This window comes from Triturus cristatus, chromosome 8 (genome assembly GCF_964204655.1).
Source record: "Triturus cristatus chromosome 8, aTriCri1.1, whole genome shotgun sequence".
NCBI classification, from domain to species: domain Eukaryota; kingdom Metazoa; phylum Chordata; class Amphibia; order Caudata; family Salamandridae; genus Triturus; species Triturus cristatus.
The window spans coordinates 1,277,997,772-1,278,012,292 of NC_140591.1; the positions used below are offsets into that span (position 1 = coordinate 1,277,997,772).

Consider the following 14,521-nt stretch of genomic DNA (forward strand, 5'->3'; position numbering starts at 1 on the left):
ATGATGCAGAGGGTTTTAATTTAATGTTATGAGATTAGGCAGTTGAACCGATGTTCACAGTTTAGGAGCTCCTGTGCGTTCGTCCTCTGCTACAATGTAGCTCATTATGTAGTAACTTACCTGCGGACGCCTGATGCCTCGAGTAAATTACTACAAAATTACTGGTGACCAGCTGAGCTGCACAGTGGGACCCTTTCTCCGCATGATATCTATCATTCTTCTTTGAGGGATGACATCTACCAGCTGTCAAGTCATTATTGCCGGCACACCGGTTATTGCCTGCAAACCAGTACCTTCACAACTTCGCCGCAGTTTACTTTTGGTGAGCCATTGCTTAGGGTTGAGTGCGATACGCATCGGCTAAATTTAACTTCTCTGCAACTATTGGTCTTAAGGCATAGACTGCTCCTGGCTCATGCTTAGTCTGTTACTGCACTGCCACCTTTTTTGGAGAATCTTTCTGCACACATTCCATGTTTTGACAGCAGCCTTTGGCCTACCTGTGGAAAACTGTATCATCATATCCTCTTGTCTAGTCATCTGACAGTGCATTCGCCATCTTGGTGGTATTCATAAAACGTCTCCTGGCTATGTCATCATTGCGTAAGCCAACAGTTTAGAAGACCTATTTCTGTTTCCCAAGGGCTAAGTCACTGTGGCTGCACCACGTGCTGTCACATCATCAAGTGGCCATTTTGGGAGCACTCAGCTCTTTTCAAAGGCATTAAGTGCAGTGTGTGTGGTGTATTTTCACATGAGTTTGTGTTTATGTTTCCCCAGGCAGTACCATTGGAACTTCTGGAGGTACTTGCATCCTAACAAACTGGTTCTGCCCGAAGCACCATGCTAGGGTACAGGTGCTGGTCAGCGGCATTTGTAGTTTCAGCAAACACTAGTTTGATTGCACATTAATAATTCTTCTGTGTTGTTGACTAATTTGTCCGTGCACGTCTTCCGTTGCTACAAATTCACCAGAATTGATCTGTTTGCTCAGTGCAAGTTAATAGGGATCTTGTGTAGTATTGGAATCTAATTCAAAGGAAGAGCAGCTAGATGAGATGACAGGATATCCATATCTGTAGAATATCAGTATTGTAAGGGCTGCTACGGATCAAACAAAACACCCCTTTGAATCCTGCAGCAGACGACAGTTATTTGAAATGAAGGCCCAAATACAGTATTATTTACTGTCTCAGGCGACGCTACAGGTGACGCTAGGCAGGGCAAAAGGCTATCAACTTTCAAGAGCTAAGTATATTTTAGTCCAGATTTATCAAGAAGTCATGCATGGCAGCAAATAAAGTGATTGAGCTGCATTGCATTGAGTGAAAGGGAGAGATAAGAATAGCACCATGTCTACTAAGATATACCCTTGCACACTTTAGCCAACCATGCATCAAAGCACACACCTATGCGCCATGGTGCAATGGGACCATTCTTGTCTGAAGCATGGGTTTAATACTGTAAGGAGTCCATTCTAGTACAAAACCTATGTTTTAAGTCTTTTCTTACTCTGTAAGTGTGCTGCACATTGCATCACTCATGCAAATTGGGAGCAATGGGGAGAAATGAAAACATTTCTTCTCATCGCGCCTGCCTATAGAACGCTATTCACAAGAAGGATCCTATATTTTGGGCCGCACCACTAGATACGCTTTTCTCCACCATATTGCAGCAGAACTGCATTCCCCCCTCATGGCATGGATTGATATTTGCTCCTATCTTCAAGGGGACCATAAAAGGATGCCGGGCAATTACCGCTTGATAGCTTTAATTTACAACAAAGCTAAATACTTTGCTGGCGTGCTGTTAGACGCACTACAGTTATGGGCTGAGACAAACAAAAACATTCCACCAAACCAAACTTGGTTTATGAAGAGCACAGGGACATCCATGAACCTTATTGCAGTCCCCGTCTGTTCAATCAGGCGTAATCCAACAATTAACCTGACCACCTGGGTTTCATTGACTATAAAATCTACATTCAACAGAGTTGACAGGGGGAAGCTCTGGCAGAAACTCGTTCTCCTTAAAATCCTGGGGGGCTTGCTCAACACCCTGCAACTGCTCCACCATGAAATGTGTCAGAATAAAAATTGGAGAGGGTTCATGCCTGTCTAGGCCTATAATCACCTTGCAAGGCCTTAAGCAAGGTTGATCCTCGCACCAACATTATTCAACCTGTTTTTATCTGACCTGATCCCGTCTCTGAACTCTGTCAACTCCCATCCGCCAAAATTAGGGGGTTTCCATCTCTCAAACTTACTCTATGCAGACGATTTGGTTCTAATCAGCAAAACCAGGGTCGGCTTGCAACGTCGTTTGGATGCTACATCTGCTTTTTCAATCAGGATCAGACAGATCTGAATACACAAAACTAAAAGGACCTACACTCACGCCTATCCTCCAGGTGGCCCAAGCAAAGAGTCTTCTGACCATAGCCTATGGGAGTGAGGCTCTTTAAGGGCGGGACAGTGCGACTCTTGACAGAACGCTTGTGAAGATCTATAGAACAATCTTTCAGCTTCCCTCTCACACATCACCAGCTCAAATAAGATTAGAATTTGGCATATGCAGGCAGGACCTGCACAGAAAGCAGCCTTTGCGATAAGCTGTCTGAAGGTAAGGGCTGCAAAAGAAGGGACTCTGGGCCACCACCTATGGACTGAACTAGAAACGAAGCAAAGGCCGGCGGGTAAGCGCTACCTGTCCCAAGCTCTGAGCATGCTTGGCTTAACAACCACCTGGGACCTAACTATCACCCATCAAGAAATCAAAAGGGTGGCAAAAATCAGCCCAAACCGCTTTCTCTAATAGAGGACAAGTCCCGCCTCTCTCTCTGTAAACATGTCTTGATGACGTTTCACACCTACGAACTGAAACCACAGTCCTATCTCAATGAACTTTACGACTGGTCAAAGGCACAGTTCATGAAACTAAGGAGGGGGGTAAACCCGGTCCTAACTTATTATCCCGTCTGGAAAAGGGGTATTGATCAGGCAATGTGTGGGCTCTGCAAACAACAAAAAGAGGACATAATCCATGTACTGTGCTTTTGGCCCACCTTTCTGGCAGACCGGCGGGAGCTGTTACGAAAAGGATGGGTTACCAGGGGGAAAAGATCCTGCAGGAAAGCAGTGCTGGCCTGTCTCGACCCATCCAATATTATTCTCAACTGTGCATGGTGAAGCTTTCTTGATCGTTTCTCAAAAAAAGGTCGAGGCCTCGGATCATGCAGCTGAAAGGCTGGGAGGTGATTAGGCTGTTAATGCGCCTGCTACTGGGCCCTTGAATGCACCTTTGTCTTAATGCACTTTTCACTGAAACAGGTTTTAATAGGTGCAGGCTGACACCATTTGGCCAGGGCGCTTAGATGTCTATCAGGGCGCAAACCCCGGGAGCAGTGATTAAGGGTACACTTTTAAACTATCTTAGTCACAACACTTTACTCACACCTGCTTTCAATGCTTACAGTATGAGGTTATTTTTAAACATTCCAGCCAAATTAACTGCATTTTATTATTGACTTCACCAGCTCCCTCACTAAGGTGCTAATTGTCCAGCTTTTACACATGTATTTTACAATGTATTACCTTTCTAAATTATGTGATTTTTGGATACAATGACATTTAATGAATTTCAAACATATTGCAAAGGTTTTTTTTTACTAATCAAGCAATAAAGTTTACTTACTTGTAATAAGTGGCAGAAAATAAAGTGCTTGCGCTGCATTGTGTAAAAGGAAGAGATAAGAACAGCACCATATCTACTAAGATGTGCGCTGGTACACTTTAGCCAACCATGCATCAAAGCACACACCTATGCGCCATGGTGTGGTGTGCCATTTGTGTCTGAAGCATGGGTTTAATACTGGAAGGAGTCCATTCCAAGGAAAAAACCTATGTTTGAAGTCTTTTCCCACTCTGTACGTGTGCTGCACAAGGCATCTCTCATGCAAAGTGGGAAAAACGAGGAGAAATGAAAACATTTCTTCACGTTGTGCCGGCCTATAGAACATGTGTGATTTCTACGCAAATAAATGTCTACAATTATTTGTAGATAGGCATTTGCATAAAATTCTATGAGTGGGTCGGTGTATGGGAAGCCCAATGAACCACCCATGGAATGCCCCTTTATTGCAAGGCAACGCAAAGCAGTGCATTTTGCAAGTTTGCAATACTTTGGGTTACTATCCAAAGCAAATCACAATTTGCATTGACTAATAAATCCCACCTGAACACTTTGCATTGAGTTTTCATTAAAAAGGTAACACTAACCAGATGTGAAGCATTTGCAAATCTGGGACGAAGGTTGGTGCTAGCACAATGTAAAATAGCTTACCGTCGTAGAATGACAATCCCCTCAAATATTTATATATGCAAAGGGGAAGTAGGGTAATGTCAGTGTAAACACCCATTGATGTTCATGCAAAGGGTGATCTATTCAAAGAGTGTATAGTGTGGCCTTGCTTCTAGCACTAACTGGAACAAGGCGCAAACAAGAGGCAAGCACAATACCTTGTGATATTCTAATGAGTTCAATGTTTAATTATCACGAAATTACACAGTTTGAGTGGCTCACCACCTGCAAATTGCCATTTTGTTGAAATTTGTACTGGTGGGTTTACTTAGAGTAGTACATCACTCACACTAGACCCCATTGCCTTACATTTCGCTGAACATGCTTTTTTTTTTTTTTTTTACATGACTGCGGCCAAGGTCCTCATTGGCTTGAGACCCGTAGTCAGTCCTGCACGGCACTATTTTTAACTTCGCTAAATGCATCCGCGAAGATTTTTACTTTGCACTAGGGTTCATGAATGCTTGTAAATCGGGGCCCAGGTACTTCTTGTATTTTCCAGTTGTATTTATGTAATGTGCGCAGATACACATCAGTCACACACACACGATTACTACTAAAACGTCGACTTTTATGCACATACTTTGTTTAAAAAATTACACTGATATTTTTCCTACAAAACAAGATTCTATGATATTTATAAATCACAGTAGTAAGCTCTTGTTCAAACACTTGGCGCCTAATTCACAAAGGTAAGCTGAGACCTGAAGTCTACATTTTGACCTGAATTCTAACCTTAGACTTAAGGTCATCATCATCATCATAAAACTTTATTCGGTTTTACAATGTAAAAACCATAAAAGTCACGATAAATATACACATCCCATATAAATATACTTGAAAAAAAGTTTAAAATTAACAACCTTGAAACAAGAAGAATCACATGTAAAATATGACAGGTGTGGTAGCAAGAGCACACTAGAAACATACTTTAGAACTATGAGTACCTCCTCCCCCTAGAGTGATTAATATTCCAGCAGGTCTAAGTTTACCTTTGTGGGTTGAGCCCTTAGACTTCAGGTCTAAACTTTGATCTTCAGGTCTAAGGGGCTGATTACGATGGCGGATGGACTTCAGTCCATCCACCATCGTATCAGGGACTGGGACCCCCTACCTACAAGGCGGCAGTCCCACTGGGGTAATTACAATGCAACCCCCAATGCATCGGTCACGATACCTATATTTTACATTATGGTGGGTGCTGCTGGCTGCAGCACCCGCCGTAATGTAAAAACGGGACATGTACGTGGCAGGCACCATGCGGTGCCTGCCACATGGCGCAGGGATATGTAGGGGGCACCATAGGTGCCCCCCAGTGCCCTTATCCGGTGTGAAGGGGGGCCCGCTAGAGGCCCCCAAAATCCCTTTCCACCTGCATTTTCATGGCAGGTTAGCCTCCATGTAAAAGTCAGGCGGAAAGAGACATCATAATCCCTATGGTTCTCAGGCACCGCCACCGTTGTAGGTATATGATTCCCGTCCGACGGTCTGACGAGCTCCTTGAGCCCGTCGGAACCGTGGCAGTTGGTCTTCCCGACCGCCAAAGACACGCCCGCCATTGTAATGTGGTGGGCGTAAAACCTGCTTATGATGGTGGTGAACCAACATCGTAATCAAGTCCAAGTTTGCCTTTGTGAATTTGGCCCTTGGTCACATCTAATGTCTTCCTTTTGACTGATACATGAGAAAATGCCATGGTCACAACTTGTCTGACCTCATTTTAGAATGTATTTTATTCACATGGAAAACTAGACTATAAAATGTCTTAATGAATGCACTTACTTTGATAATCCAGTTACACTCAATATTTGGTGGATAGTAGCTTGGGTAGTAAGGCGAGCTCAGAGAACCATTCCAAGATGTGAGACGTCCTCCACAGGCTGTAAATATATTAAAATATACAATTATTCGTTTAGATTGTTTAAATACTAAAGATACTGTATGAGTTATTAATAATCATTTGCCTAGGGTATATTGCGCACCAGAAGCAGTTTTGAGAGGCTTGGTACAGATATTATTTAATCAAATGATACTGTCTTAGGTGCTTGGTAATAAACTTTGTAGCTAATGTACAACAAATTCACTCAATGCAGCAGTGATGTGTGAAGGAGAAAAAGCATGATAGGGCCATATCTTCTAAGATATGCAGTGGTGGCTCACTCATCTAAGAGCGGTGGGGTGGGACGGGGTGAGGAGGGGGTAGGAGTTGACAGACGACGGGCTAAGTAATATTAAATTAAGAAACAAATAAAACCACTTACTTTGCAGTCGCTGCATTACTGACGTGGCGAAGCGGCGAGCGCAAAGTAAGTGGTTTTATTTATTTGATATTACTTATCTCATTGTCTGTTGATCCTCCACCCTCCCTGCCACACCGCCCACCGCTCTTACCTGTGCAAGCCACTACTTAAGATATGGCCCTGTTTTTCTCTCCCCCTGTGCTTGTGCACTTTAGGCTGCCTTTTACCCAAATCACAGACACTTCCACTGTGGTACAAGGGTGTGTGCGATGCCAAGCACAGGATTTGGCTTCTTGGACATAATTTAACACTTTTATAACTTTGTATGTGTGCTGAATAGTACAGTTGTAAAAGTTTAGCAAAAAGAAGTTTTTTCTCAAACGTTATGCCTACCTAGAGAAGGCGTAACGTTTTTGAGCAAATCCAGGTATGCCAATATTAGTAAACAGGGCTTCGCGCCAAACCCCATGCGTGGTTGCATGGGAATGTTCCCTGGACGTAAATTAGCGCACAGTAGCACACTGAGTTGCTTTAGCCTACTTTCCAAGCAAATCAAGATTTGTGTTGGAAAGTAAATCCCAATACTACACTTTCATTCCAGGTTTCCATCACTTTTGTGATACAAACCCATCACAAATTGTTAGTAAATTTTTCTCTGGTCTTGGTGGATTGTTGGATTGTCTTAATAATATATGATATTTGTAGTAAAATAATCTCTGCATAACTTTTAGATGCTGTGTTGCCCTCATATGTTTTTTTGTACAGCCATGCCTCTTTGTTCCCTCTTGTTAGATTGACAGTCATTCAAAATCACTGGAAGTGCTGCATGTTGTAGGAAAACGTATTGTTTTGCGATATCCCTCCCATTTTGTTTAGACTGACTCTACTGATCAGGATGTGCATGTGCTCTGATCCCTAAAAACATGTTGGAATTGGCTATTCCTCTGACTGCAGTCCTTAGTATTTGGTACAAAGTGCACTCAGGGCATGTAAGTTAAATGTCACTAGTGGACTGCAGCATCTATTGTGCCACCCATTACAGTGACAGTGCAAACATGATTGCAGGCCTACCAATGTAGCCGGTCTGTGCAGTGTTAAAATATCCAATTCTACCTGTCAAACTACCCCTTTTGACAATTGTAGACCCTTCTTTTTTAATTAAGTCACCCTTAAGTAGGCCTTACTGCATTTAAGGCTTGGTGCACGCCATTTAATAGTAGGACAAGTAAAGATTAAATGTTAAACATGTCCTTACTGCGAACATTCCCCAAAAGCTATTTATACTGTAGCAGGGTTAACTGCTCAATAGGAAAGCATTAGGATAAAATATTAATTTGTTTTTATGTTATCTCCAGCTGGAAAGCACATTCAAAAGTAGTTCTTAGACTTTACAAAAATATTTATAACAAGTCAAATTCATTGGTGAAGTTGGATTTGTGATACATGTTTTCAAAATGGTACTTTTAGAAAGCAACCCTTTCCCTAAGCCTCTGGTGGCGCATTTGCATGAGCTCTAACTGTGATACGGCAGCTGAATAGCCCCCTTCGTGATGTTGGAACTTACTTCCAGAGCCAGACAAAGGCATTGGGTGTGGGAAAGGTGTTTTGTTTTTCTGGCAGAATCACGTTCTGGGCAAATGTTAGTGGACATTGGAGCTGGACCCTCTTTTGTTCCACCAGTCAGACCGACTCTGATTCCAGTGAGAGAGGAGCTGCCACCGGTACTTGTTTGAAGGGACCAAAGTGGAGGGGATTCTCAATTCCATGGTCACACCTCTGGGGTGGGCATACACGCTCTGTATACAAGAAGGAGAGTTCTGCCATGGTGGATTCAGGTGAAATGGGACACAGTGGGTTTGCTTGCGTAGGGCACACCAAAGAAGGCCTGCAAAAGTGGGCAGGGTTAGCCCTGGGAACTCTCTCCCTACTGGGAGGTTCCATGAGTCAGCCCTACCCACAGGCTAGTGTCAGGCATAAATGTGAAAAGAACAATTGATGGATAGAATGCAGAACAATGTCATACATTCACCCCAGTACAGAGATCTGGGCCTAAATCCATCGTTCCTTTGCTCTTCATTCCATTCCACTTTGAAACCAGCAACATGCAAATCAGTCTTGACCCTGCGCCCAGTGGGAACAGTCCAGGCTGAACTGCCAGGCCAGGTCCTCCCTGGACTGAAAACAAGCATCCTAGGACCGGGTTCAGGGTTTTACCCCTCATCAGCCAGGATAGCTTGACTCCAATGGCATGGGTGGCTGCTCTGGGCATCCACTTCAGAACACAACTGGGCCTGTGGAAAGTCAAAATAAGGAAGCACTGCACCTACTGTTGAGATCTGTGAAAATCTGGATCTGCTCTCATTTGTACCGAGGACAAAGAAGGGGACTCCAATGGTCAGTTGGCTGACCTCCTGTTAAGCTACAGGGACACAACAAGCTACTAGAAGCAATTTTCTGGACCTGCCCTGGACCTTGGTGGTGACTTCTGTTGTAATGAGTCTTGAACCCCAAGTGATGCTTCAGAGGACCTGGAACTTTTGGCTGTGTCAGTGTAAACTCCTCCTAACATTCTGAATAACCTGCTACTTAGAAACCTTTTTGGCTCCAAAAGCTTCCAGGGGACCAGGACAAACTTGCCATGTCAATCTGAAAAAGGTGCGTTGCTGCTAGGACAAAGAATGAGGTTGGTTCCTCTTAGAGATTTTCCATAGCAGTTAATCCGTTCCAGCAGGATATTTTGGTGAGGGTATCAGGACTTGTGGAGCCCTGTTTGGGTACAGCTTGCAGCCTTGACCCGCTGGCGTAAGCCGAGCTCCAAAAAACTGATGCTCTTTGAAAGGGGAGTAATCTACACCGTTGCCAAAAGTATCTAGCCTGTGAGGTACCTTGTGTGGGTGCAATTTGTGAATTTTTCTGACTCAGAGCTTTCCTGTCAAAAGTCTATGGCTTCACTGGGACTCTTTCGGTGGGTATTTAACCTTGCAAGCCCTTCTCTGCCACAACCTGCTGACTTACCGAACTTAGCTGAGCAATTTTAACTTCTATTTCAAACAAGGTAAAACATCTGACCAGGTATGGTTTCTGTCTCCAACCCATGCTTCATCAAAAGTTGGCCCTTGGTACTGGTCAAGCGCAACCAAATGAATGCAGTTGGCACTCAATAGTTTTCGGTGTGATTTTCATTGAAAACTTTAAAAATTCAGAAGTCCAGTTCTCCTTAATGGATTTTTGTAGTTTTGGCATCATTTTGTTAATTGGATTATTATCTGTTTTTATAAATTAAAGTTGAAGCTTTGTTTTGTTATGTTTTTGAGTTTTCAACTCTTTAGGTGCTTTACACATTTTCTTAATTTAAGCCTATTTGCTCTTTGTCATAGCTACCAGGGGCTGAGCTACGGGTTAAATTACTAAAATCTTTACAGGCCCTAACAAGAATTGTGATATTTTAATTTGTGGTGTACTGCTATCCCCCCCACCAGAACCAATAATCCACTTTCTCACACTAGTGATTTCTGAACTACATCAGAGTTTTGACCTGGAAAGGATGTAGCCGAGTGGTCGACCTCGAAGCTGGGGAACCAGGTTCGAGTCTCTGCAACGATGCTCAACATCCCCAAACACAAATGAATGTGTCAATTTGTAACGAAACTGGTGTTCATGTAAAGGGCTCTGATACCCAATGTCTCGGGTCTACTTCGCGTTATATAAAACTCTAAAAAAAAAAAGACAAAAAAATATGTCATGGGTGCACTCAAAGTATTGAAAAACAATATAGTTCGAAGAAAGGGGGTCTAAGGGAAAGAGTTTTAAAGACCACTAAAGGATTGTTTCCCTTAACAGATAACATGTAATACAAAAAAATCCTAGGGTCTAAACAAGCATCAATAGTATACGTGAAAAAAACAATACTCCTTATGTAAAGAATGTATTTGAACAAACATGTGGATTTGTGAAATCATCCACGGGCAGATCCCTTGCTGATTTTTCACTTTTTTTCACATTGTTTGTTTTGCGCTGCGACTTCACTACACTTTTGGCTCATCATTAAAGGGTTTAGGATTCCCTATATATCCTTATAAAACATCCCAGAGCTCCTCCCTCACAGTGAGGGGGTTGTAGCCCCCATAGGAACTAGGAGTTTCCTATGGGAGGAGAATCCCTATGATGAAGCATGTCACCTCTGGTGAGTGAGGGATTACGTCCTAGCAAGGGATCTGCCCGTGGATGATTTCACAAATCCACATGTTTGTTCACATACATTCTTTACATAAGGAGTATTGTTTTTTTCACGTATACTATTGATACTTGTTTAGACCCTAGGATTTTTTTGTATTACATGCACTCAAAGTATACCTTCAATATGAATGACAGTGATTATTGCTATCTCAACAAAAGCTTTGTGGTGAATCATAGTGGTTGAAGTTGAAGGGTTATTTACATTAAGGAGCACTGGTATTTTATCTGTACCCTTGTGAGGTGACTGTTTACACGGTCTGCCCAGTAAAGGTCTATCCAGTCCCCATAACTGGGGTCATTTGTCTTCAGAATGTCTGGGACATGGATGTAGGGTGCATATTGTCTGTAGGTGTGATTTGTGTTTCAAACGTGGGCTAGTGAATGGTGTCTATTTGTGTACTTCCCAAAGTCAAGATTGCCTTTGTGTTCAAGCTGCTTATGTCCAGCTCAGCCACCCCAGTCTACACCTACACTCTTACTGTCCCCCATACCTGTAGCCTATGTACTTAATGGGCGGTGAAAGTTTTAACTCTATCCCTGACTCTATATGTAGGTTTCCTCTATCTGGGTAAACCTCCCCATACCCAATTTCTTGTTGGGGTCTTTTCCCATGGCAAAAGCAGTGGCTTCAGTCTGAAACTTCGCACCCCGCCTGCACAGTTTTCTCATAAATAATTTCGCTTCAAATGTTGCAGTGATATTATCAATTATGCCATAGAAGATTATATGAGTAATGTAATATGTGGGGTAGTTAGCAGTGCATAGCAAGGGCACAAGTTATAGTTACCTTAGGGAACGAGTTATAGGTACTTGAGATAGCTGTAATTATAACTGAATTTGTATGGTTTTGTGTGTGTAAAATCTGAACGTAACTATAACTTCCATGTAACCTTTGGTTGTGTGGGTGTTTAACTAGGTGTGTGAGTGTGTTGTGGGTGTGTGCGCAGGTGTTTTAGTGTTTGTGTGGGACTGTGATTGGGTGTGAGAGTGGTTCTCTTGGTCTATAAGTGGGTATGTGACTGGATGTATGGGTGTGTCAATGAGTATGCAAGTGGTATTCTGGGTCTCTGAAATGGTGTGGGACTGGCTGTATGAGTATGTGAGTGGGTGTGTAAGTGTGTAATTGTGTGTGTGAGTATGTGCTGGGTGTGAGAGTAGGTTTGTATATGGCTGTGTGGGTCTGTGAGTAGATGTATGAGTGGTTTTCTGGGTCTGTAAGTAGGTATGTGAGTGGCTGCATGAGTGTGTAAATGTGTGTGAGTAGTCTCTGGGTCTCTGACTGGGCATATGAGGGGTTGTATGGGTGTCTGAGTGGGTGTGTGAATGGTTGTGTGGCTGTGTAAGTGGGTGTCTGAGTGGGTGCGTGAGTGCCTGTATTGGTCTGTGAGTGGGTCACTGGTTTTCTGAGTGGATATATCAGTGACTGTATGAGTATGTGAGTGAGTGTGCGAGTGGCTGTGTGTGTGTAAGTGGGTGTGGGAGTGGCTATGTAGGTGTGTGCATAGGTGTATGAGTGGCTGTGTGAGTTTGTGAGTGGCCTTGTGGGTGTGTGAGTGGGGGTGTGGGTGGCTGTATGTGTGTGTGAGTGGGTGTGTAAGTGGCTGTGTGGGTCTGTGAGTATGTGTTAGAGTGGCTGTGTAAGTGCATACATGGTTATGTGAGTGTATATATGACTTGTTTTCTAGGTCTCTAAGTGGGTGTGTGGGTGGCTGTATAGGTGTATGAATGGGTATGCAAATGTTTTTTTGGTTCTCTGAATGGGTGTCTGACTGGCTGTAAGGGTGTGTGAGTGGTTGTGTGAGTGTGTAAGGGAGTATGTGCTGGGTGTGAGTGGGTGTATACGTGGCTGTGTGGGTCTGTGAGTGGGAGTATCACTAGCTGTATGAGTGTACTTAGGTATATGAGTGTCTGAGTGGATGTATCTACTTTGAAGCGGAGGCCTGCTACGTTCCAGGATAATATTTAGAGCATTGGTGGGTCAGTTAACGGCTTGGTATGGCTTCCAGTCTCCTTAATTATGGGCCTTGGGACATTCTGGACTAGGGGCTGGTTAACTTGTAGTGATGACAATAATGTGTTTGCTAACTGTTGGTCTTTATATGTCTGCGGCAATGACCCTAAGTTGTTGAAGAAAAAGATGCTCCCTGGAAATCTTCCCTTTCACCTCTTTCTGCTCCCACAGCCTCTGCTAATCCTTGCTCTTGGGCCGTATGGTTGCCATCAGCGGGAAATACCTCAGCATTAATCGATACCTTCGAATTTGACAAGTGCGGAGACTTTAAGGCTCCAAACTCTTACTCAGCCAGTCGAATGCTAGTTAGTACAGGATCCCAAATGCCCCTTGCGACAGTCCTTCTATCTATTAGATCACCAATCAATGACTCTAGTCAGTCATTGCCCTCCAGGGAACTGAGAACAGTGTAGTGGCTATTCAGTGGTATATTATATCTGGGTTGATTCCACCCCTCTCCTCGGTCCATCCCTTGTAAAGGCTTCAGGGGACCAGGTGGCTTATAGAAGTACCCCAGCGGCAGAATATGTATCCCTGTTTGCTCTATTGTCCAATTTTCCACCCTATCAAGTATTGTTTGGACAAGATCAGGTGACCCAAAAAAAAGCACCACGCAGTCACCCCCAGCGACTTTTTGTATCTATCTACCCAACCAACCCGTCTAGCCATTTTATAGTCTGCAAAGAGCGGGGTGGATAGTCCCCACCTTGCACTTAACAAGGATAGTGATTTGTTCTTAAGGGATGTCCAGTGTTCTTTAGCTCCATGAGGCAGCGTTGGAACATTGGCCAACACTATTGTGTAGGGAGTTGCTTCTGGTGGAAGGTTCAGAGTGTTTGTATCAAATGAACCTCTCAATGGCTGATGTTCATGATGTTGAGCAGTTTTCGATGGGGCTTCCCTTCTACTTTCGTGCCTTGATCTGCTAGGAGGGGAATCTTATTGAATCTTCAAAAGTCGTTCTTGGATGTTACTTGGGGCCTGTGACTTATGGTGGCTGTTGGACGTATCTGCCGTGTCCTGACGCATAGACAGAGAATCCAAGGGGGAAATTTTATATGCTATTGCGGGGCCAGGGCCTGGGGTTCCAGGTTGCACAGCCTTAGGACCGTCGCCCTTCTTTGATTGGGCGATCTTAGTTTTGCAGTGACATTGGTTGGTCATGTGAGGCTGGATGGTTTGGAGACCCGACAGGCTCGACTGGGGCCGCTGGATCGTGTGAGCATTACCTGTAATCGTTTCGAATTTATCAATGCTAGTTTCAATACGGGTTAGCTTTTGCAGTATTGGTTCTAGTATAGCTGAAACCACCTCACCCATTTTCGCCCAGAACTCTTCGTTTTCAATGCCCTGAATGGAAATTGGAGGGCTTATAAGAGGCACTTTGTTAACAGGACTGATTACAGGCGAGCACACTTCTACCTCCTCCTCCTTCTCCTCCACCGTATTTTTGCTTTTACATCCTCTTTTAGGTGCAGGGTGTGTTAATTTATTGGGGCCCTGTCCCTTCCTTTTTCTGGACTGGATTATTGGACGCCTCCCCGGATTGTTCCCCGGATTGATCTTGCCTTTCTGACCCCTGGTGTTTACTTTGTGTTTGTTGCCCTTGACTTGGTAATATCATTTGCTTCAGGAGTATTACTGATTATTGTCCTATTTGGGGTGGAACTCTGAT

At 43.6% G+C, this 14,521-nt stretch overlaps 1 pseudogene across 1 annotated transcript in view; it reads right to left on the reverse strand.

Annotated features, from left to right (window-relative positions):
- The window catches only part of LOC146805717 (suppressor of tumorigenicity 14 protein homolog), a 402,115-nt pseudogene that overhangs the window by 188,678 nt on the left and 198,916 nt on the right, over positions 1–14,521 (reverse strand). The window contains exon 9 of the transcript XR_014967890.1: positions 6,142–6,239. The product of XR_014967890.1 is annotated as a suppressor of tumorigenicity 14 protein homolog (transcript). The remainder of the gene's footprint in view (positions 1–6,141; positions 6,240–14,521) is intronic.